Source organism: Tamandua tetradactyla, chromosome 5 (assembly GCF_023851605.1).
Source record: "Tamandua tetradactyla isolate mTamTet1 chromosome 5, mTamTet1.pri, whole genome shotgun sequence".
Classification (NCBI taxonomy): Eukaryota; Metazoa; Chordata; class Mammalia; order Pilosa; family Myrmecophagidae; genus Tamandua; species Tamandua tetradactyla.
Genome location: NC_135331.1, coordinates 164,047,211 through 164,069,471, shown reverse-complemented (window position 1 = coordinate 164,069,471; position 22,261 = coordinate 164,047,211). Strand labels below are relative to the sequence as shown.

The 22,261-nt window shown below is 37.7% G+C and overlaps 1 long non-coding RNA gene and 1 pseudogene across 1 annotated transcript in view; one reads left to right on the top strand and one right to left on the bottom strand.

Annotated features, from left to right (window-relative positions):
• Positions 1–236: 236 nt before the first annotated feature.
• Positions 237–22,261, bottom strand: part of LOC143682853 (uncharacterized) — a 35,743-nt gene continuing 13,718 nt past the window's right edge. The window contains exons 2-4 of the long non-coding RNA XR_013175332.1: positions 2,002–2,100; positions 1,591–1,633; positions 237–730 (exon numbers count right to left, since the gene is read on the bottom strand). This is a non-coding gene — a long non-coding RNA (uncharacterized LOC143682853). The remainder of the gene's footprint in view (positions 731–1,590; positions 1,634–2,001; positions 2,101–22,261) is intronic.
• Positions 4,789–10,982, top strand: LOC143682430 (annexin A7 pseudogene; annotated as a pseudogene).

The following is a 22,261-nucleotide window of genomic DNA, read 5'->3' as shown; positions in this document are numbered from 1 at the left end:
TGCTCTCTCACCTTACAAGGTGAAGCTGCAAGAGGCCTGTGTCAACAGCCTATCGGGAGAATCACATGACATGGCCTTTGTGTCCTTCCGGTGTATCAGTGATCGTGGCCAATGACTGCGACAGGGATTGCCAGGGGATGAAAAATGCTTCATCTGTATTCTGGCTGTGAGTGGGGAAGACAAGCTGCCACTTCCATGGCCTTCCATCGCAGCATAGAAACGACCTGCTCCCCTACCTGAACGGTGCAGTAGGTGGAGGAACTAGAGACACAGGTAACTAGATCTCTGGCGGGGAGCCCACTCTCCTTATTCCATAGAAATGAAAGACAAGTTGCTTTGATCACCTTGGAGACCAACCACCTCTTTCTACTGAAAGCTAACCCACCTTAAGCAGCAGCTGCCTCCCTTCCCCCGCCAGGAGCCCCACTCCCTCGATTAAGGCTTGGGATCTGGCTAATCAGTTTGATCTGACAGATTTTAATTACATTAATTAGGGCTTTTCTGAATAGACTTGATTCGCCTCCTACCAAGGTTTGTCTTTTATTTTATTTTTTTCCTCCAAAGCAGCTCTGCTAGAATTAAGACTAATACCTTCCTTTCCTCTAACAATGCTTTTGTCCTGTTCAAGATGAATAATCCAGACATTTGGTGGCACTGAGTGTGTAATAAAGTCACCCATGAGGATCTTGAGTAGGCTCCACATTTATCTCATGAGAGATGTCATTTCAACCTTGGTAGGGAAGAAGAGATTATCATTTAGGACACTTTTCAAGAGCATAAACATTGGTTTTGTTTAGCCTCTGCCATAAACACTCTACATTTAGATCCAACCTCTTCCACCTCTACATCAGAATGAAGCACAAAAAAGAGATTCTTACCTCTCTGTATTACTTTATTCATGACAATTTAGAGAGAGCTGGTGGTAGCCACACAGAAGCCAACAGAGATTTAGCCTTTGTCCCTCCATTGTTTCTTAGAATAAAAATGTCTTGCATATCAGCCAGACTTCTACTGAAAATATTTAACTAAGTTAGGACACTAATAAAAGTGAATGTCACTGATTTCTCAGGCACTGTACAAAGATTAGCATGGCACACGGATTTGGCTCTGTTGATCATCTATACCATGGTCACTGCTTTAAAATACATTGTTTTGAATAAGCCATAATAAATGAGGGCATAGTTCTAAGCACCAGGAAGAAAATCTACTAAGCTACATAAAGTTTGTTTGCTTTTTCAAACAAGTTCTAATATGAAACTATTTTTTTTAACTACATATCTTAAAGAAAGCAGTAAAAGCGTGGACTTGCGACCCTTAATCCAAGTTTGTATCCTATTGACACCCCTATCTACCTGCTGCAACGTGTGCAATAGGCACTTCTCTGCGGATTAATACTGTTATTACCACTCACTTGAGCAATGTCCTAATAATGATGGTGTTTTATTGGATGGCTCCTGAATCGGCGGAAACCTTGGTAAAATCACTTAGAAACCACATTTTCTATCCGTGGAGGTTTACCAGAAAGATAAAAGGAAAAATCACTTTAAAAATATATTCTAATGCCAGGTGGTTCAATGGTAGAATGCTCACCTTGCATGCAGGAGACCTGGGTTCGATTTCCAGACCATGTACCCTGCCCCAGAAAAAGAAAAATATGTATATTCTAAAACCATATTTCATATTTTCCATTTACAATGTATTCAACAGTGTTATCTGTAAGTGTTAACATTTCTAGCCTTTTTTCCTTTAAAGGAAAAGTAGTTTCCAGAGAGGTTTGTTTTCACTTTTTTTTTTCATTTTGAGAAAAAAAGAAAAATCCTTAGGAGGAATGATATTCACTGTGTTTTTGTTATCACATACTTCTCACTGGAAATCAGAGTAGGTATTTCCCTTGTCTTAACTATGGGGATAGGATGTCCTCTGGAACCTGATTTAATTCTTTCATGACTACCATGCTCATATCTGAGCTTAACAAGCAAAGAACAGTAGTGATCCATTTACCTGAGTGGGACATAGCAGGGATCCAAACCTTTTAGTTCTATGCCTTTGTTCAATTTGGGATCAAACCATTAAGAATTCCTGGGTGGCACTGGTCAAAGACTGGAGGAAATAAAGGACAGACAGAGGGAATATGATTTGATACAGATACTGAACAGTACTGTTCCCTCCACACCCAAATGTTCACCCGGGGAAGTATCTATTTCAGCCTTTGCACTGGATGACTAACTGATGATTTCCCTTGGCAAAAAGTACTAGGTGATTTACTAAACAAACAAACAAACAAACAAACAAAAACTACAAAACAAGGAAACCCCCACAAAATAACCAAATGCCAAATTTTACCAAGATCCAATTTAATTACTTAATTACAACTTTAGGGTCTTCTAAATAGCTCAAGGGAAGAAAAATGGAGCTAGAGCTTTGATAGCCAAATGCATAGAATGCTAGCAGCAGAATTTGGCAGGGGAAAGGAATCGGAAAAAAGGCAACAACCCAAAAGGAAAGAAGAACAAAAGGGGAAAAAGTGATGGGGAATAAAAAATAATTTAAAGCCTTCATCCCAAAGAAATTAAGAATTGTGAAAACTGGTAGTAACAACAACAAGAAATAGAGACGCTCTGACATACGTGTGTGTGTGTGTGTGTGTGAAAAAGACAGCAAGAAAGACATATAGTGGGGTAGGGGATAGGGCACAAAACAACCCAGAAGAGAATTAAAAATGAGAAAAAGCTAAATGAATGACAAAGCATTTCCTAAATTTTTAAATATTCACTCCTGTGTAGAATAAGAAGATCTTAGCCCATTTCATTCAGTTAAGATTCATTGGTGGTCACCGACCCATCTCAATATTTGATTTTTAAAAATCTCAATCTTAATATAAGCTCCCCAAACACATTTTTGCAATCATTAAGTCTATGTCTTACTAGCGCTTCTAACTCTTGCTCAGTAAGTCAACTCAACAGCCAACCATTATTTAAGGAAAACCTACTAAGTACCAGACACTGAACTCAGCAGCAGGTAAGTATTCAGCAAAACTGATGGTCCTTTCCCTCAGTGGAGCTTATAATTAAGTGGGAGAGACAGATGTTAAACAAGTAAAGTTAAACGCAAATATAAATATGGATTGTGTCAAGTTTTTCTAAAATGTGGGCCTGGACTGGGTATGGGGAGGGAAGAAAAGAGAATAGAGAGGAAATGGGTGGTTAGGGAAGGCTACTCTGTGGAGGGGACTTCCTAGCTGAGGCTTAGTAGTTTTGGCCTTGTGGAAAGGGGAGGGGAGGAGAGAATGGTGATAGAGGCCAAGCAGGATGGAGAGAAGAGAAGCATTCTAGGGCTCCAAGATCAGGAAGGAGTTAGGGAGTTCCCAGAGCATGAGTTGTTCTGTGACATAAGTTGTCACTAAGATAAGGGGCCTGCAGAAGCAGGCAGAACTTGGTAGCCTGTGGTAAGAAGGTCGGATTTTATTCTGAGGACAATTCTAGTGGGAGTAAAAGCTAAGCATTTATTTTTAGATTAAGAATTTTTATTTTTAAATTGTGTTTAAAATAATACTGGGGAAATGTACTACATAAACAGTTAAATAAATTCAAGTATATCTGGCAGTAGAATATTACCCAACCATATAAAAGTGCTTTTAAAGAATATTTAATGATACTAAAAATGCTTAACATGTTGAAAATTGCTGTACAAATAAACATATAGCCCCCATTTTAAAAACATGTATAGGGGGTGTGAGGGTAGTTCAGTGGTAGAATTCTCACCTGCCATGTGGGAGACCTGAGTTCAGTTCCCAGCCTATGCACTTCCCCTCCCCACCCAAAAAAATTCAATAAATGGTACTGCAATAACAGGACAGTCATATGGAAAAAGAACGAAATGTGACCCCCGCCATACAGCATAGAAAAAAAAAATCTGTGGTTATATTCATAGAAATACTAGCAGGGAAAAATAGACCATTAACACTAGGCAGAGGAATTGTGGACGGTTCCAGTTTTTATTTTACTACTTTTGTTTCATTTATCATTCAGTAAAATGAACTTTGGGGGTGGGATGTACATTCTATGAATTTTAACACATGTAATCACCATCACCATCAGGATATGGAACAGTTCTATCACCCTTAAAAAAAAAACAAACCCACATGCTAGCCTTTTATAGTCACAGCTGATGGCTTCATGCAAACCTTTTACTTTTTGTGTCTCCCACATTCCCTCCAACTAACATGCATCACTTTAATTTTCAGGTATAAAACTTAATTTGAAGTAAAAGAAATAAAAGAATGACAAAATAAACAGTAAATCCTACAACAATGTTTTTTTTTTCTCAAGCATTATTTGATACAGAAGCTTTTTAAAATTTTAAACCTTCCTTCATCTACCTCATTCTGCTCCTGGCCAGAAACATTAACCTTTGAGCAATGTGAAAAAATGTATTAGTTGTGGGGGGGGTGGGTACTGCAGGGAGGCTTCATACTATTTAGAAGAACATTCTCTCAGATGAACAATGACACTGAAATGTAACAGAGGCATATAGTAGCACTAATAGCAATGCAGATCAAAAGACCTGGGAGGAGGAGAGCCAGAATTCCACACAGGAGACATTCCTGTTTAATTAACATCTACTCAGATGATCCCTAAACATATACACGCAATCCCAGGCCTTCCACAGAATCTCAAGGACCTGTTACCACAATTTTGTAGCTATGGATGTCTATTTTGATTCAATTATCCAGACATGAAAGTACATTCAAGACACATATCACTTTAAATTTATGAGGCAGAGAAATACATGGATGAAGTAGACAGTTTTCTTCTAAACAGGATTCTGGAAAGTTCGGTAGCCTGCAGTGTTCCTGCTGCTACCCAGTAAGGGCGGGGCAGGCCAGGAAGGAAGAAGGGAGGCTTTGGGCTCTGCCTGACTCACGGCAAGACCTGGATGGAAGGACCTGGGGATATCTGGATGGACTCCCCACCCTACCCCCAATACACACAGCTTCCCAGATCCAAAAGGGAGCCGGGGAGAGGCAGGGAGTCCTAAGGCTCCAAGTGGGATCCTTGGACAGCCCTGCCCCACACCCCCAAGAAGATCACAAGCTCAAAGGTTACTTTGACCCTTTCTTCCAGCCACTAAACTGAGTTCTCTTCGCTCCTAAGCCTGGGCAAGTGCCGGACTTCACTGGAGAAGAGGCCTGGGAAGTAGATACTCCTACTAATTCCATTTTGCAGAAGAGGAAAACGAGGCCTAGAGTGGTTAAGTAACTTGCCAAAGATCACAAAATTGGTAAATGGTATTACAGAATTCAAATTCAAGCAGTTCAAAACTTAGAATCCATGTGACTATTCCCTCTCCTAGATTGTTGTGCTGTTTAATAGCAGGGGAAAAAAAAACACACAAGGAAACCAAATGACTGCCCATTAATGTGGCAATGGTTTCAATAAACTGTAATAAAGCCATACCATTGGATACCAGGAATAAATTAAATAGAATGTTGTTGGACCCATAATAGTGGCTTTATTCATTGAGAAAAGCAATGAATGAAAAATATGATCCAATTTTTCAAGAACAATCTCAGAAAACGTTATATATCTTTGTGTTCCTATGCAATTACATGAGCGTGGAAAAAGATGCATGCTGTTAACGCTGAAATGCATTTTTGTTTTAAATCCACAAACTTCAAGTTAATAATAATTTTCCTAACTATAAAAAATAAGAAATACATAATTTACTGATCTACTTTAGTCAAGTATATATCCAGACAACCCCTGAGCCCAGAGGATACAGATTTGAAATGAAAAACCTGCTTTACACTAAGAAGCTGCAGGCATAAACGTAGAACAAAAACTAAAAGTAGATCCCTTATGCAAATTATCTACAAGCCACTTCAATTCTTTCACTAGAGGCTAAATATACTCTGGGTTGGGTGTGGATGGAAGTGATGTGTTTAACTTTGTGTGTCAGTACAAGAGACAACTATGTTTATTCTAACAATTCCACACTCTCTAATGATCTAATCTGGTTGGAAGGGTCCTGAAAAGGAGGGGACGAATAAATCAGTTCTGCTGGTCACTTTCAGCCACCTCAGGAATTTAGCCTGCTGCTCTGATTTTTCATTAATGTCAAGAAAAGGAGAACAATGGGTTCCAGCCAGTAAGCCCAACGCAGTTTGAGATAAGAAAGAGTTAAGCAGATGATAATCGGTACATTTAGCTGGGTTTCAAACATTTGGCTGCTTAATCATTTCTTCCTCACAGTGCAATGCCCAGACACACAGGGAATGTTTTGGATGTTTTGGCCTTAATGACAGGACTAAGGAGAAGTGTTTCTGGACAGGAATGGGGAGTGTAAGGGGGAGGGATGGAGACAGAATTTATAAGGGTAGTCAGGCCAGAGAGATTTCACTGGCAAATCTTTCCCAGGAAATGAAAACATTTAATTGCCATTAGGGAAATAGGTTAAACACAATCTCCCTAAACCTTTACGGACTAGCTAACAGATTAAGGCAGGATTTCAGCAAGAAACACTTATTTCTAATGTTATATGACAGTAGGTTGTGAGTAACTCATTTAGTACTATTGTTTTGCAAATTGGCTTATTAAACTGTTTAAGTAACATTTGAATCGTTTCACTGAGTATATCAGGGGTGAAACTCTACACTTGAATTTAATGATAAGGGTAGACAGAAAAAAGCTAATTCCAGGTGGCCTATATTATCAATCCTTACAAAGTGAAAACAATAAATAAAAAGAAAAAAATCGCTGTGGTGTTTCCTGAAATGGGTGGGTAAAGAAATACAGACTTGCCTGATGAGTTGGAATAATAAATAACCAGGATTGATTAAATTGTCCCAGGTAAAAGAAAAGCTTAAGACAGATTTCTATGAATACATGGACCAAATTTAGCTTTATATTCTTGATTTAATAAAATCCCTATCTACCATAAGGCTCCCTATTTGTCGATATCCTAAGAAATATCCTTATCCTTTGAGGGATCCCTCTCAGCCTCTCCTCATCCCACCAAATGGGATGGTCCCAAACACTGCAGGGGCTGCTTATACCATCCATTGCTATTTCCACGCCTTCTAAGTTTATGGTCCACTTATAGAGTGTGAGCAAGGCAAAAGATATCTTACTTATATTTTCAAAACTTTTCAAAAAACATATGGCCATATATTGTCTCATTTGATCTTCTCCAGCAACAAACACTGTTCAAATCAGAATAAGACCCCTGAAAATTCATGGAGAAGGGTAAAAATATGTTTTCAAGATGGCATTTGAGGATCAAAGTTAATCTCCAAGACTATTTTAGCCATGTAACTGGTAAAATGTAAATAGGCAATTCTCTAGAAACTTCTTATCCCTGAATGTGGGACGGAATTCCTGGGATGAGCCAGGACCTGGCATCATGGGATTGAGAAAGTGTTCTTGAGCAAAAAGGGGAAGAGAAAAATGAGACAAAATAAAGTGTCAGTGGCTGAGAGGTTTCAAACAGAGTCAGAAGTTATCCTGGAGGTAATTCTTAAGCATTATATAGATATCCCTTTTTAGGTTATGGTATATTGGAGTGGATGGAGGGAAGTATCTGAAACTGTGGTGCTGTGTTCCAGTAGCCTTGATTCTTGAAGATGATTGTATAACCTGATAGCTTTTATAATGTGACCGTGTGATTGTGAAAACATTCTGTCTGATGCTCCTTTTATCCAGGGTATGGACAGTTGAGTAAAAAAATAAGGATAAACATAAATAAATAATGAATGGGGGGATAAAGGGTAAAAAACTGGGTAGACTGAAATACTAGTGGTCAATGAGAGAGAGAGGGGTAAGGGGTTTGGGCTGTATGAGTTTTTTCTTTTTTCTTTTTATTTCTTTTTCTGGAGTGATGCAAATGTTCTAAAAATGATGATGATAGTGATGAATACACACTATGTGATGATATTATGAGCCATTGATTGTGTACCATGTATGGACTGTATGTGTGTAAAGATTTCTCAATAAAAAAATATTTTTTAAATGATCCAAAAATAAATAAATAGAAAAACATCAAGCCTGGATAGACTATTGCTAATTGGAAGGAAAAAAAGAGAAAAAGCAATTGCTTTATTGACTGAATGTCTATTCTATAAGTTATATATGTGCTTTCCTTTTTGTGACATTTAACTGAACTTCGGAAGAAGATAAAATATATTATTGAAACACCAATAATCAAGATTGCGTGTTTTTGTTCCTGGCTCCAAAGCAGATTGTTTTTATCCATGGAACATGCTAGAGATCACTGGGGCATGTGTTTGCAAGAAAAATCGAAAGATCTAAGCTGGAATGTTTATATTTCATTAAGTGTCTAGTGCAAGTGTTTGTGAACAGCGTGAACTTCACTAGGCAAATGGGTGTTTGAAAATACTTAAATTGAACTACATTAGCTCTGCTTCTCTCTAGTCAATGAAGAAAATTCCTAAGGAAAACTGAAAACTATTTCAAAGAAATGAAAGTTTGTAAGATCCGTTTCTTCCAAAAAAAAGAGGAAAATATGTTACTAATGTTTCCTTATTCTGTAGCCCCATTGAATATTGTTAAAGTGACATATTTGACATAAGAAGATAACAACACCTACCAAGAACCACCCTGCTCTCTTTTTGGAAAACTATCGTGAGAGTTTTAAAAATAAATCATCTCACTGAGCATTAGATATCATTATCACAGATGAATACATCTGTACCTTTATTTCCAGCCATGTGGAGTAACTGGTACCAAACCAGCTCTTCACCTAGAAACAACTAGGATACAGAAAAATTATAGGATACAACTATTTAGATTTAGAGCTGTCATTATAGGACTGTGATCCTAAAATGTGGAAAACTAACAAGATGAGCCTCATTACTGCCCAGCTTTCTGCCAAGGGGACTTATCAGAACCCAGGAAAGGGAGAAGGAATACAAAGAGACTACTGCAGTCTCACTAATCTGAGGAGCTAGATATCAAAGAACAAGGAGGCTGAGGTGGAATAGTGTGGCAGAGAACCAAACAGAAAAGAACTATGCAGCGAAAAAGCTTAAGAAAGTATACATATGAGTAAATACAAAATACATCTTTCTTGGTTTTCAAATTTCTTTAATAGATAATCGACAATTTAAAACAAAAGTAGTAACAATGTATGGTGAGCTAAAATTACATGTAGAAAAAAATGTGTAAAAAAATAGCACACTTACTAGTATTATTTGAAGGTATTACAATAAATTAAAAATGCCTATTATAAACCCCATAGCATGGTGACATATTACACCTCCAGCCCAAATAAAGTTTTACTGGAACACAGCCATGCAATTTGCTATTGCCTATGACTGTTTTTGCACTGAAACAGCAAAGTTAAATCATTGTGACATAGCAAAGTAGCAGGATTAAAACCAACCATATCAGTAAATACATTAAATGTAAATGAACTAAACATACCAATTAATAGGCAATGGCTGTCAGTTTATATGAAAAAGCCAGATCTAATTACATGCTGCCTACAAGAAATACACTTTAGATATAAGGACACAGATCAGTTAGAAGTAGAAGCATGGAGGTGAGGTGCCTGCCTCAGAGTTGGAAAGTCATACCTAGGCTATCCCCCCACTGGCTACACACCTTTCCCTGGAAATCCTCCTGCAGATCAGGAGTCTTCTTTTCCCCCTCTGGATAAGTGTTCTTATCCTAGTGGCCTTCCTCCAGTGGGAGGAGGTGCCTATCCACCGACACCAAGTAGTGGTTACCCAGGAGCTGGACCCTACCCTGCCCCTGAAGGTGATACAACCTCTGGAAGCAATCCTGGGGGTCCAATGCCAGGAAGAGTCCCATCCTATCTTGGAGTTCCTCCAGTCAAAATTTGGAGCCTCACCAGGTGGAGCAAGACTTTCTGGCTATCCACAGCTGCTATCACAGTTCTGTGGCAGTGGCCCCACCCAGGTCCCTATACCAGATAGCTTTCCTGGAGGGCAGATGACTTCTCAGTATCCTGGAGGACAGGTTCCTTACCCTGATCAGCCTGCTGCAACGACTCAGGGCACTCAAGGAACAATCCAACCTGCTGCTAACTTTGATGCCTTGAAAGATGCAGAAATCTCCAAAAAGCAATGAAGGGTTTTGGGACAGATAGCAGACCACTATAGATGTTGTCACCAATTGTTCCAATGGTCAAAGGCAAAAAAAATTAAAGCAGCTTTTAAGACCATGTATGGCAAGGATTTAATCCATGATCTCAAATCAGAGTTAAGTGGAAATAGGAAAGAACTGATCCCCCCTCTATTCATGCCATCGATATATTATGGTGCCCGGAATTTATGGAATGCAATGAAGAGAGCAGGAGCTCAGGAACGTGTCTCAATTGAAATTTTGTGCCTAAGAACAAATCAGGAAATCTGAGAAACTGTCAGGTGTTATCAATCAGAATTTGGATGAGACCTTGAAAAGGACATTAGGACAGAGACATCAGGGCATTTTGAACATTTACTTGTATTCATGTGCCAGGGAAATTGTGATGAGAACCAGAATGTAAATCATCAAATGGCTCAGGAAGATGCTTAGCATCTCTATCAAGCTGGTGAAGGGAGACTTGGGACAGATGAATCTTGCTTTAATATGATTCTTGCCCCAAGAAGCTTTCCTCAGCTGAAAGCTACCATGGAAGTTTATTCTAGGATGGCTAATCGAGATTTATTCAGCAGTGTTAGCCATGAGCTTTCTGGATATGTTGAAAGTCCTTTGAAGGCCATCTTGCAGTATGCTCTGAACCACCCTGTCTTCTTTACTAAGAGGCTATACTAGTCGATGAAATGTGCTGGCACAAATGACTCTACCCTGGTCAGGACTGTGGTTACTCACAGTAAGATTGATCTTGTATAAATAAAACAGATGTTCAATCAGAGGTATCAGAAGACCTTGGGTACAATGATGGCAAGTGATACCAGTGGAGATTACCAAAGGTTTCTTATGGCCATTGTGGGCCAGTAGAAGGGATTTTTTTTTTTTAATTTAAATGGAGCTATTCATAGCAATGACTGATCTGCATGCAGCAGTATCAAACACCACCTAACCAAAAAGGCTTCATGCTAAGTACTGTCTCAGGGTAGTATGTTCAGTTTGTACATGTTGTTATTGTCTTAATTCTAATTTCATTTTTTCCCCTAAATACAATCAGTGTAAAGCCATATCACAATGATGTAGTATCAATGTAATGCTTGTAAAGCATAATTCTCACTGTTCTTATACTAATCAGGATGTCAAATTGAATAAAAATCACACCAGTCTCTAAAAAAAATAAAATTAAAAAAGGAAAAGAATGGAAAATGATATGCCATTTAAACTCTAATAATTAAAAATCAGGAACGGTTATATTAATATCAAACAAAGTAAATTTTAGGACAAGGACTAATACCTGGGGTAAAAAGGGATATTTCCTAATAAAGACTTTATAATCTTTAATGTATATCCAACTACTAATATCAGAACTTCAAATTCATGGAATAAAACCTGACAAAAGTAAGAGAAAGAATAAACCAATACATAATTGGAGTTGGAGCTTCCAACACTCCTCTCTCAGTAGCAAAAAAAGTAAACAGAAACTCAGTAAATATATAGAAGACTTGAACAACACTATTAACAAACATGACCTAGTTTGCATTATAGAACACAATACCCCTAAACTGAAGAACAGAGTTTTTTTAAATCTATTTGGAACATTTACCAAGATAGATCATGTGCCCAGCCATTGAAAAACCCTCAATAAATAAATGTAAAAGGATTACAATAATTTATTCTCCGACCTCAAAAGAATTAAATTAAAAATCAATAATAAAAAATATATTTGAAAATTCCCTAGTATTTGGAAATTAAGCAAAACACTTACTTAGCCAAGAGTTAAAGAGAAAAGCCACAAAATTAATAAGAAAATATTTGGAAATTAATAAAAATGAAATAATAAAATATCAAATTTGTGAGATGAAACTAAAGCAGTGCTTAGGGGACAATATATAGCATTAAGTACCTATTGCAATCAAGAATGATTTAATCAGTAACTTTCTACCTTAAGAAAGAAGAGCAAGTTAAACCCAAATTAAATAGAAGGCAGGCATATACAAAGATAAGAGTGGAAATTAATGAAGCAGAAAAAATGAACAAGTAATACAAAAGAGAAAAAAAGTAAGTTTGAACAAAGAATCATTAGAATTAATAAAGCGCTAACTAAATTGATCAACAAAAGTGAAAATACTAATTACCAATATTAGGTATAAAAATAACTGACACAATGACAAATGCTACAAATATTAAGAGGCTAATAAGGAAATACTAGGAACAATTTAAAGTTAAATGTTCAAAAACTTAGATGAAATGCACATATTTCTTTAAAAACACAATTTAACTAAAACTGATGTGAAAACAATTAAAAAATACAAATAAGTCTTATAAATATTTTAAAAATTAAATTAAAGCCCACATGCTTTACTCATGAATTCTTTCAAACATTTAAAAAGCAAAGCAAAACAAAACAAAAACCACCAAACCTACATAAACTCTTTCGGAAAATAGAAATGGAAGGAACACTCTCGAACTAGGATTAATTTGATATATCAGAACCAGAAATATCATAAGCATGGCAAATTACTCACTAATTGTCTCATACTATGTATCACTATGGAATTGTTATCTATGCTATCCTCTTTCCTTCTCCAACCTGTATCCATCTTTAAAGAAAGTGGTTGGTATGCTAGTTTAAAACTATTATGCACCCCAGAAAAGCCATTTTCTTTTCATCATGATCCAATCTTCTGGGGCAGACCCACTGTAGTGTGGAATCTTTTGATTAGGTTGTTTCCATGGAGATGCGACACACCCAATTAGGAGTGCAACCTTTTAATTAGATGGAGATGTGACCCTGCCTATACAAGGTATGCTTTAATTAGTTTCCTGAGTCCTTAAAAGAGTCAACACAGTGAAACATTTTAGATAAAGCTTAGATATAGACATTTGGAGATGCTTGGAGACAGACAGAGGCTCAGAGTGGAGGCCACTGAAGCCAGGAGCTGAAAGCAACAAAACCCAGTAAGCAAAGAACCAGCAGATGCCAATCACATGCCTTCCCATGTGACAGACATCAGTCTTTCTTCAGAGTCAGGGTAACTTTCTCTGGATGACTTAGTTTGGACATTGTTAAAGCTTTAGAACTGTAAATTTGTACATAATAAATCCCCTTTATAAAAGTCGATACATTTCTGGTATATTGCATTCTGACAGCATTAGTAAATTAAAATACCTGAGTTCCAATAATCCAACATTGTAAATGCATAGGGACTGCTGATAAGATACAAATAGAGCTTCTCTTCATTCCTAAAAACCTGTGTGTTCTAGCTTGCTAGCTGCTGGGATGCAATATACCAGAAACAGAATGGCTTTTAAAAAGGGGAATTTAACAAGTTGCTAGTTTACAGTTCTAAGGCTGAGAAAATGTCCCAATTAAAGGAAGTCTATAAAAATGTCAGTCTAAGGCATCCGGGAAAAGATACCTTAGTTCAAGAAGGCTGCTGAAGCTCAGGATTTCTCTCTCCACTGGAAAGGCACATGGCAAACAGGGCGATGTCTACTAGCTTCCTCTCCAGGCTTCTGCTTCAGGAAGCAAGCTGGCGCCTTCTCCTTCTTCATCTACAGAGGCCGCTGGCTGGTGGACTCTGTGGTTCTCTTGCCATTCTGTCGTGGTTCCGTGGCTCTCTCCTAGTTCTCAAAAAGGAACTCTCCAAATGTCTCCTCTTTTATAGGATTCCAGTAAACTAATCAAGACCCACTTAGAATGGGTGGAGACACGTCTCCATCTAATCGAGTTTAATACCTACAATTGATTGAGTCACATCTCCATGGAGATGACTTAATCAAGCTTCTGGCTTATGGTACTGAATAGGGGTTAGAAGAATCCATTGCTCCCACAAGATTGATTAGGATTAAAACATGGCTTTTCTAGGGCACATAAATCCTTTCAAACCAGTACACTGTATATGTTCTAGTTTGCTACTGTCAGAATGCAATATACCAGAAACAGAATGGCTTTTAAAAGGGGGAATTTAATAAGTTGCTACTTTGTAGTTCTAAGGCTGAGAAAATGTCCCAGTTAAAACAAGTCTATAGAAATGTCCAATCAAAGGCATCCAGGGAAAGATACCTTGGTTCAAGAAGGCCAATGAAGTTCAGGGTTTCTCTCTCAAGTGAGAAGGCACATGGCGAACACAGTCAGGGCTTCTCTCTTGGCTGGAAGGGCACATGGCAAGCAAGGTATCATCTGCTAGCTTCCTCTCCTGGCTTCCTGTTTCATGAAGCTTCCCGGGAGGCCTTTTCCTTCTTCATCTCCAAAGGTCACTGGCTTGTGGACTGTCTGCTTCTTGTGGCTATGTCATTCTTCTCTGCTGTCTCTGAATCTCTTTCATTCTCCAAAATATTTCCCCTTTCAATGGACTCCAGAAACTTCTCAAGACCCACCCACATGGGTGGAGACATGTCATCACCTAATCCAGTTTAACAACCACTCTTGATTAAATCACATCTCCAGGGAGATGATCTGATTACAGTTTCAAACATACAGAATTGAATAGGGATTATTCTGCCTTTATGAAATAGGATTTAGATTAAAACACGGCTTTTCTAGGGGACATACATCCTTTCAAACCAGCACAGTATAAATGTAACTAGAGCTAGACGTAACAGTCAAAGGTATTTAAAAGAAGCAAAAAATGAGGAAAAGGCAAAAATAGAGATTTCTGAATTAGTAAAGGAATAAGAGGTAAAAAAAAATCCATGTGAAGGAATCTAGAATGATTGTATAAAATGGTCCAGAGTAAAGGATGCTGCAAATAAGCACATGAACCCTACTAACTCATACAGCAGCCCCCTTCACAGCCCCTTGGGTTTTAACTTCACTGTATTCCTTTGTTTAAAAAGTGGTACATTCTATTTAAATAAACCCATCTTGAAGATGGGTTCCTAAACTATTAGCACCTCCAAACATCACATTGTGATGCGGCTAAGGTTCTCCAAGTCAAAGTTGCATTAGAGATGTATCTAATTGTGTTAATAATCTGCAAAGGGATCTTTTGATGCAAACTTCAAGTACTATGGCTCCAAAGGACAAAGAGTTAGGCAACAGATTTGCTTTTTAATATGGTAAGTGGAAAATGTACCTTATATTTGCAGAGAAAAGATCATTACCCAGCTATACAGTTTGCATAAGTGTAAAAGATATCTTACACAGCTTTCCTAGGCCCCAATACTTTTGGAAATGCATGGGAAGCCAGGGACAAAGAGTAAGCATAGAAGATTGTCAAATGCTGTCAACAGGAAATCTCAGTGTCAAGAACATATGCATAAAGGCAATTGGACACCTTGGTTTTCTTTTGAATAAAGGAAATGTGGTAGTAAGTTTCAAGTGTCAACTTGGCCAGGTAAAGGTGCCTAGTTCTACTGCTGTGGACATGAGCCAATGGCATGTGAGCCTCATCTGTTACTGATTACATCTGCAGTTGGCAAGGAGGTGTGCCTGCCGCAATGAATGATATTTGATTTAATTGGCTGGTACTTAAATGAGAGAGTTCAACATAGCACAGCCCAAGCAGCTCAGCATACCTCATCTCAGCACTCACAGCTCAGCCCAGGCCTTTGGAGATGCAGACAGGAATCACCCCAGGGAAAGTTGCTCGAACCCAGAGGCCTGGAAAAAAGGCCAGCAAAGATCACCCTGTGCCTTCCTGCTTAAGAAAGAACCTCAGTTGAAAGTTAGCTGCCTTTCCTCTGAAGAACTGTACATTAACTAAATAAACCCCCTTTTACTGAAAGCCAATCCATCTCTGGTGTGTTGCATTCTGGAAGCTAGCAAATTAGAACAGATTTGGTACAAAGAGTGGGGTGCTGTTGCAGTTTGCAAATACCAGTCATGTTGGACCCATTTTTTGGATGGATATGGGGAATACTTTGGAGGAACTGTGAAGAGAATGATGGCAAAATCCTGGAGTGCTTGAAGAGACTGTTGGTGTAAATGGAACCACTGCCAATCGGAACAAAGGGGGACACAAAAGGGACAAACTGGAGTTTGCAGAATGAGAACCATGGGAGTTCAGGTCTGAAGCCAAGAAACCTCAGGCCAGGAGAGTGGACCCACCCATGCACATGAAGAGGGTGAGTTTGCCCTGAAGGGTGAGGATGAGTCTTCCACCTCGTTGCAGTGGAAGAGTTGTGCTGCCTTAGGCCTTGGAAAAGGTATAGCATGCTCCTTGGGAACCAGGGAGAATCTGGCTGCCACCACATGGAGGGGTTGCGCGTGTTCCCCGGAAATGGCAGAGAGCCCAGGTGTGGCCCCGATGCTTGGGAGAGGGTGGAGCAAAGAAAACAGTGATCTCCTCAATGTCCCCTGAGGTTGATTTGGAAAGAGGCAGACAACTGCGAAGACCCTTGGAAAGGGTGGGACTGCCACTTTCTAAAGCTGAAGGATAAATGACTTTCAGACTTTGAAATCCAATGTTGTTTGCCCTGCAGGTTTTCAGAACTGCTTGGGTCTTGTGACTCTTGTGTTCCTTCCAATTTCTCCCTATGGAAATGAAAACCTGTATCCTGTGAATGTCCTCCTTTGCCATTGTCACCAGATAACTTGTTTTGTGATTCATAGGTCCAACAGCCAGAAGAGAATTTTTGTCACTTTAATATTGTTTAAGGTGATGTGTATAGTTGCCAAGTTGACAAGGGGTGAACATGTGGTAGTTAGGTTCAGGTGTCAACTTGGCCAGGTGAAGGTGCCTAGTTCTATTGCTGTGGACATGAGCCAATGGTATGTGAACCTCATCTGTTGCTGATTACATCTACAGTATGCAAGGAGGCGAGCCTGCTGCAATGAACGATGTTTGACTTAATTGGCTGGTGCTTAAATGACAGAGCTCACCATAGTACAGCCCAAGCAGCTCAGCATACCTCATCTCAGCACTCGCAGCTCAGCCCAGGCCTTTGGAGATGCAGAAAGGAATAACCCCGGGAAAAGTCATTGGAATCCAGAGGTCTGGAGAGAAGGCGAGTAGAGATCACCCTGTGCCTTCCTGCTTAAGAAAGAACTTCAGTTGAAAGTTAGCTGCCTTTCCTCTAAAGAATTATATGTTAACTAAATAAATCTCCTTTTATTGAAAGCCAATCTGTCTCTGGTGTATTGCATCCCGGCAGTTAGTAAACTACAACAGGAAATAATTAGGATCTCTACTTAAGGGAGACTGAAAAACACTCAGTCTAGAAAAACACTCACATTCTAAAAGGGCTTAGGACAACAGCAAAAGAGTGAAGATGGAAAAAATTTCATGATGTTTAAGAGACTACCTTGTAGGATACAAATTCCTCCTCCCAGTCTAACCTGTAATAAAACACTTTTAGTGGATGTACCAATGCTTAAATACCAGTATTTAACTGAACATACAGCAGTTCATTTTCAACAGGATACTCAAAGCCTTCTAGGGCCCTTCCTCTGGTCTGGAATGACTTATCTGGAGGGCCACATTTTTTTTTTCTCATTCTTTTTTTTAATTAAATTTTTAATTTTTTTTAAATACAAAAAAACACCAAACGCAAACATTTGTAACTTTTGATCATTCCGTTCTACATATATAATCAGTAATTCGAAATATCATCACGTAGTTGCATATTCATCATCATGATCATTTCTTGGAACATTTGCATCTATTCAGAAAAAGAAATAAAAAGAAAACAGAAAAAAATTCATACATTGGTATGGATACCAATACCATACCCCCCACCCCACCCCCCACCGATCACCAGCATTTCACTCTAAATTTATTTTAACATTTATTCCCCCTATTATTCATCTTTATTCCATATGTTTTACTCGTCTGTTGATAAGGTAGATAAAAGGAGCATCAGACACAAGGTTTTCACAACTACACAGTCGCATTGTGAAAGCTATATCATTATACAGTCATCTTCAAGAAACATGGCTACTGGAACACAGCTCTACATTTTCAGGCAGTTCCTGGAGGGCCACATTTTAAGAGACTTTAGAAGGATCAGGTGCACCAAAAGGAAGATAATGTAAGTATGTTAGGCACTTATCACTTCTCAAGTCCTGTGCTAGAAATTTTCAAAAGGATAGTCACCAAGATGATTGTCTGGAAACTTTGGCATAGTGCGGCTGTATAGAAAACCTGGTGGAAGGAATGTGAACTTTGCCACCAGACAAACCTTAGTTTAATTCCTGAAATTTACCAATATTTGGTCAACCTTGGGCATGGTATTTTCTCTCTTTTTGGCTCATTTCCTTTTCTCATCTACAAACGAGAGTTAAAATATTTACTTTACTTGGGTAAATATTATAACTATTACAATAGTTGTAATTGGGTAACTATTGGGTATTAGTTATAATTATTGGAGGTAAAAAGTGTAAAAAATTTAAAATTTAAAAGTAGGGTGTTAATACTTAAACTGTACAAAGCTTCTATTAGCGATAATGGAGAAGTTTTTGGTAGTGGATGGTGGCGATGGCAGCACCACACTGTGAATGTAATTAAAAGGACTGCATTATATATTTGAATGTGGTTAAAAGGGAAAAATTTAGATTGCTTATATATTGCTAAAATAAAAATTGCTTTTTAAATCCATGGATTGTACAACACAGTGATGTCTAACAAAAAGCATGGACTACATTTAATAGTAAAATTATAAAAATGTTTTCTTTAACTATAACAAATGTACCACACTAATGCAAGGTGTTAATAATAGAGTGATATAGAGAACACTGCATTTTATGCATCATTTTTCTGTAAACCCACAATTTCTCTAATTACAAAATTATGAAAAAAATAGAAACTACCTGGGTTTTACTTCCTCGCTCTACCACTCTAAGCCTCTATTTCTGCATCTGTAAAATAGAGCTGATACTACAACTCACCTCATAGGGCTTTTATGTGGAGTAAGTGAAAAAAATGTATGTAAGTCCCCTAGCAGAAGACATATAAGTAAATTCTTTTTTTAAATTTTTATTTATTTTTATTTTTTCTTTCTTAGTAAATTCTTAATAATGTTAGCTATTTTAGCAATATCGTTAACTATGTATATGTGGTTTCGTGAGAATCAGATTTTGAAATCCTAAATAAGGCATTATCTTTAACCCAGTGGCAACATATAATAATTGCAGGGGAACTAAGAAAAACATAAATAAAATTCCTTCTCATGGATTTAAACCTATTAAGGAACCTCTATGGTGTAGGCATGAAAGAATACTCAGATAGGAATCAGAAGATCAGGCTCTAATCTCAACTCTGCCTTTTCATTTTCTTATCTTTAAAATCAGACAAATTCCAGACCCTGTCCTCCAAAAAAGAAAAAAATCAGTCAGCTACCCTATTTATCTTTAAGGTCCCTTTCAGCTCTAAAATTCAAAGCTCTATACTGTGGCTTCTACTCTTGCACCTTTCTCCACACACTGTAGAAAGCTAATCTTGGAGGCAGTCTTAACCTCCGATAAAACCATGGTTTTCACCTCAACTGGATTCTCATTTTGCCATCAGGCCACATTTCTCTCCTTGCTGTGCTCACCCCTTTGAACAAGCTCATTTTCAATCTGCATTCTCATACCTCTGTCCCTCAATCATGGAAGATGATTTCACTGTCTATTTCACAGAAAATATGAACCACTGGATCACCCTCAACTTTCTATCACCAAAAGTTAAATTCACTGGCATCTCACTCTGGCTTCAAAGGAAGGAATATCTAATGGAGGCCCCAGCTTGAAGGGCACTTCCTCTAGAAAGCTCTTCCTTGTCCCTAAGTACTCCCTGAAGGTCTTGGGACTTCATTGCATTTATATCACAAAACCATATGCTTATTGATCCATTTATTTTTCTGTACATCTCAGTCTGTAAGTTCAATGAAGGTAGGAATAATTTCTGGCTGTTCACATTTGTAACTTCTATGTAATGTCTTACACATAGAAATTGTTTAATACATAGTCTCAGAATGAAAGAAGAAAAAAATCAGAGTATTCCAAAAACATAAACATAAGATCTGAAAGTCTTGGCACCACATGAACTTTGCTTTTAGGTTCTTTCTAAAACAGTTTCTTACATATTTTTTTTATTGTAAATGTAATAGATGCTCAATAAAAAAAAACCACTAAACACCCACCCCCCCCACAAAAAAACAATATAAATGAGAATATACCCCAAACCGTACACTAGGATATTAACTTTTTTGTATAGTCTTCCAGAATCTTTTAGTTATATATTGAGACTTATATATTTGTATGTAAAATTAAATACTTATGTATACATTTATATATTTCTAGACATGCAGAGCAATGGAATGGAATAGTCTAGAAATAGGCCCACACATATTTGGTCAACTGATTTTAGACAAAGGCTTTAGGGTAGTTCAATGGGGAAGTGAGTCTTTTCAACCAATGATGCTGGACCAATTGGAAATCCATATGGGAAAAAAATGGACATCAGCACTTACCACACTTCACCCACAAAAATTAACTAAAAATGAATCTCAGACCTAAATATAAACCCCAAAACTATAAAATTCTATCAGAAAACATAAGAGAAAATAACTATAACCTAAGAGTAGGCAAAAGTTTCTTAGATAGAAAAAAGCACAAACCATTAAAAAATGACACAGTGGACTTCATCAAAATCTAAACCTTTTGCTCTTAGAAAGTGTGGTAGTTAGATTCAGGTGTCAACTTGGCCAGGTGAAGATGCCTAGTTCTATTGCTGTGAACATGAGTCAACGGCATGTGAACCTCATCTGTTGCTGATTACATCTATAGTTGGCTAGGAGGCGTGCCTGCTGCAATGAACGATGCTTCACTTAATTGGCTGGTGTTTAAATGAGAGAGCTCAACATAGCACAGCCCAAGCAGCTCAGCATACCTCATCTCAGCACTCGCAGCTCAACCCAGGCCTTTGGAGATGCAGAAAGGAAACACCCTAGGTAAAGTTGTTGGAACCCAGAGGCCTGGAAAGAAGGCCAGCAGAGATTGCCATGTGCCTTCCCGTGTAAGAAAGAACCTCAGTTGAAAGTTAGCTGCCTTTCCTCTGAAAAACTATACATTTTTAATTAAATAAATCCCCTTTTATTAAAAGCCAATCCATCTCTGGTGTGTTGCATTCTAGCAACTAGCAAACTAGAACAGAAAGACACCATTAAGAAAATAAAATGGCAAGCCACAAACCAGGAGAAAATACTCACAACATGTATATCAGTCAAAGGACTTGTACCTAGAATATATAAAGAACTCTCAAAACTCAATTAATAAAATATACAAACTTAAAGATGAGCAAAATATCTCAGTACACATTTCACCAAAGAATAAATACAGATGGCCAAAAGCACACATTCTTTTTCTGCAGTGATGCAAATTTTCTAAAAATGATCATGGTGAAGAATACACAACTATGTGATGATATTGTGAGCCACTGATTGTATAATATGATTGGACTGTACATGTGTGGATATTTCTTGATAAAAATATTTTTTAAAATTTCTTAAAAAGCACACACAAAGATGGTCAACATTATTAGTCATCAGGGAAATGTAAATTCAATTACAATAAGATACCACTACAAACCCATTAGAATGGCTACAAAAAAAAAAAAAAGAAAACCTGATCATAACTGAGTGTTGGTGAGGAGGTAAAGCAATTGAAACTTTTATCTACTATTTTTGGAAACATAAAATGTTCTGAAAACAGTTGACAGTTCCTTAAAAAGAAAAGCTTATCATATAACCCAGCCATTTCACTCATAGATGGTTGTCCAAGAGAAGCAAAAGCAAATGTGCACAAAAAAGGCTTATACATAAATGTTTGTAGCAGGTTTATTCTAAATAGCCAAAAACTAGAAACATTCCAGTTGTGCATCAATAGATGAATGGATTGCAATATATCCATACAATGAAATACTACTCTACAACATAAAGGAATGAACTCTTGATATGCAAACAACATGACCCGAATGGCAAAGTCATCACTGACCAAAAGAAGAAAAAGAAAAAGCCAAAAATAAACATAAATACTCCATGATTCTATTTATATAAAATATAATGCTACTACTCTACTCTATAGATAGAACAACCAGACAGAGGATTAATAAGGAAATAGAGACAGAAATTCTAGGATGAGCTTGGGTCTCAGCATCAAGGGATTGAAAAAACCTTCTCAACCAAAAGGGGAAGAGTGAAATGAGACAAAATAAAGTGTCAGTGAC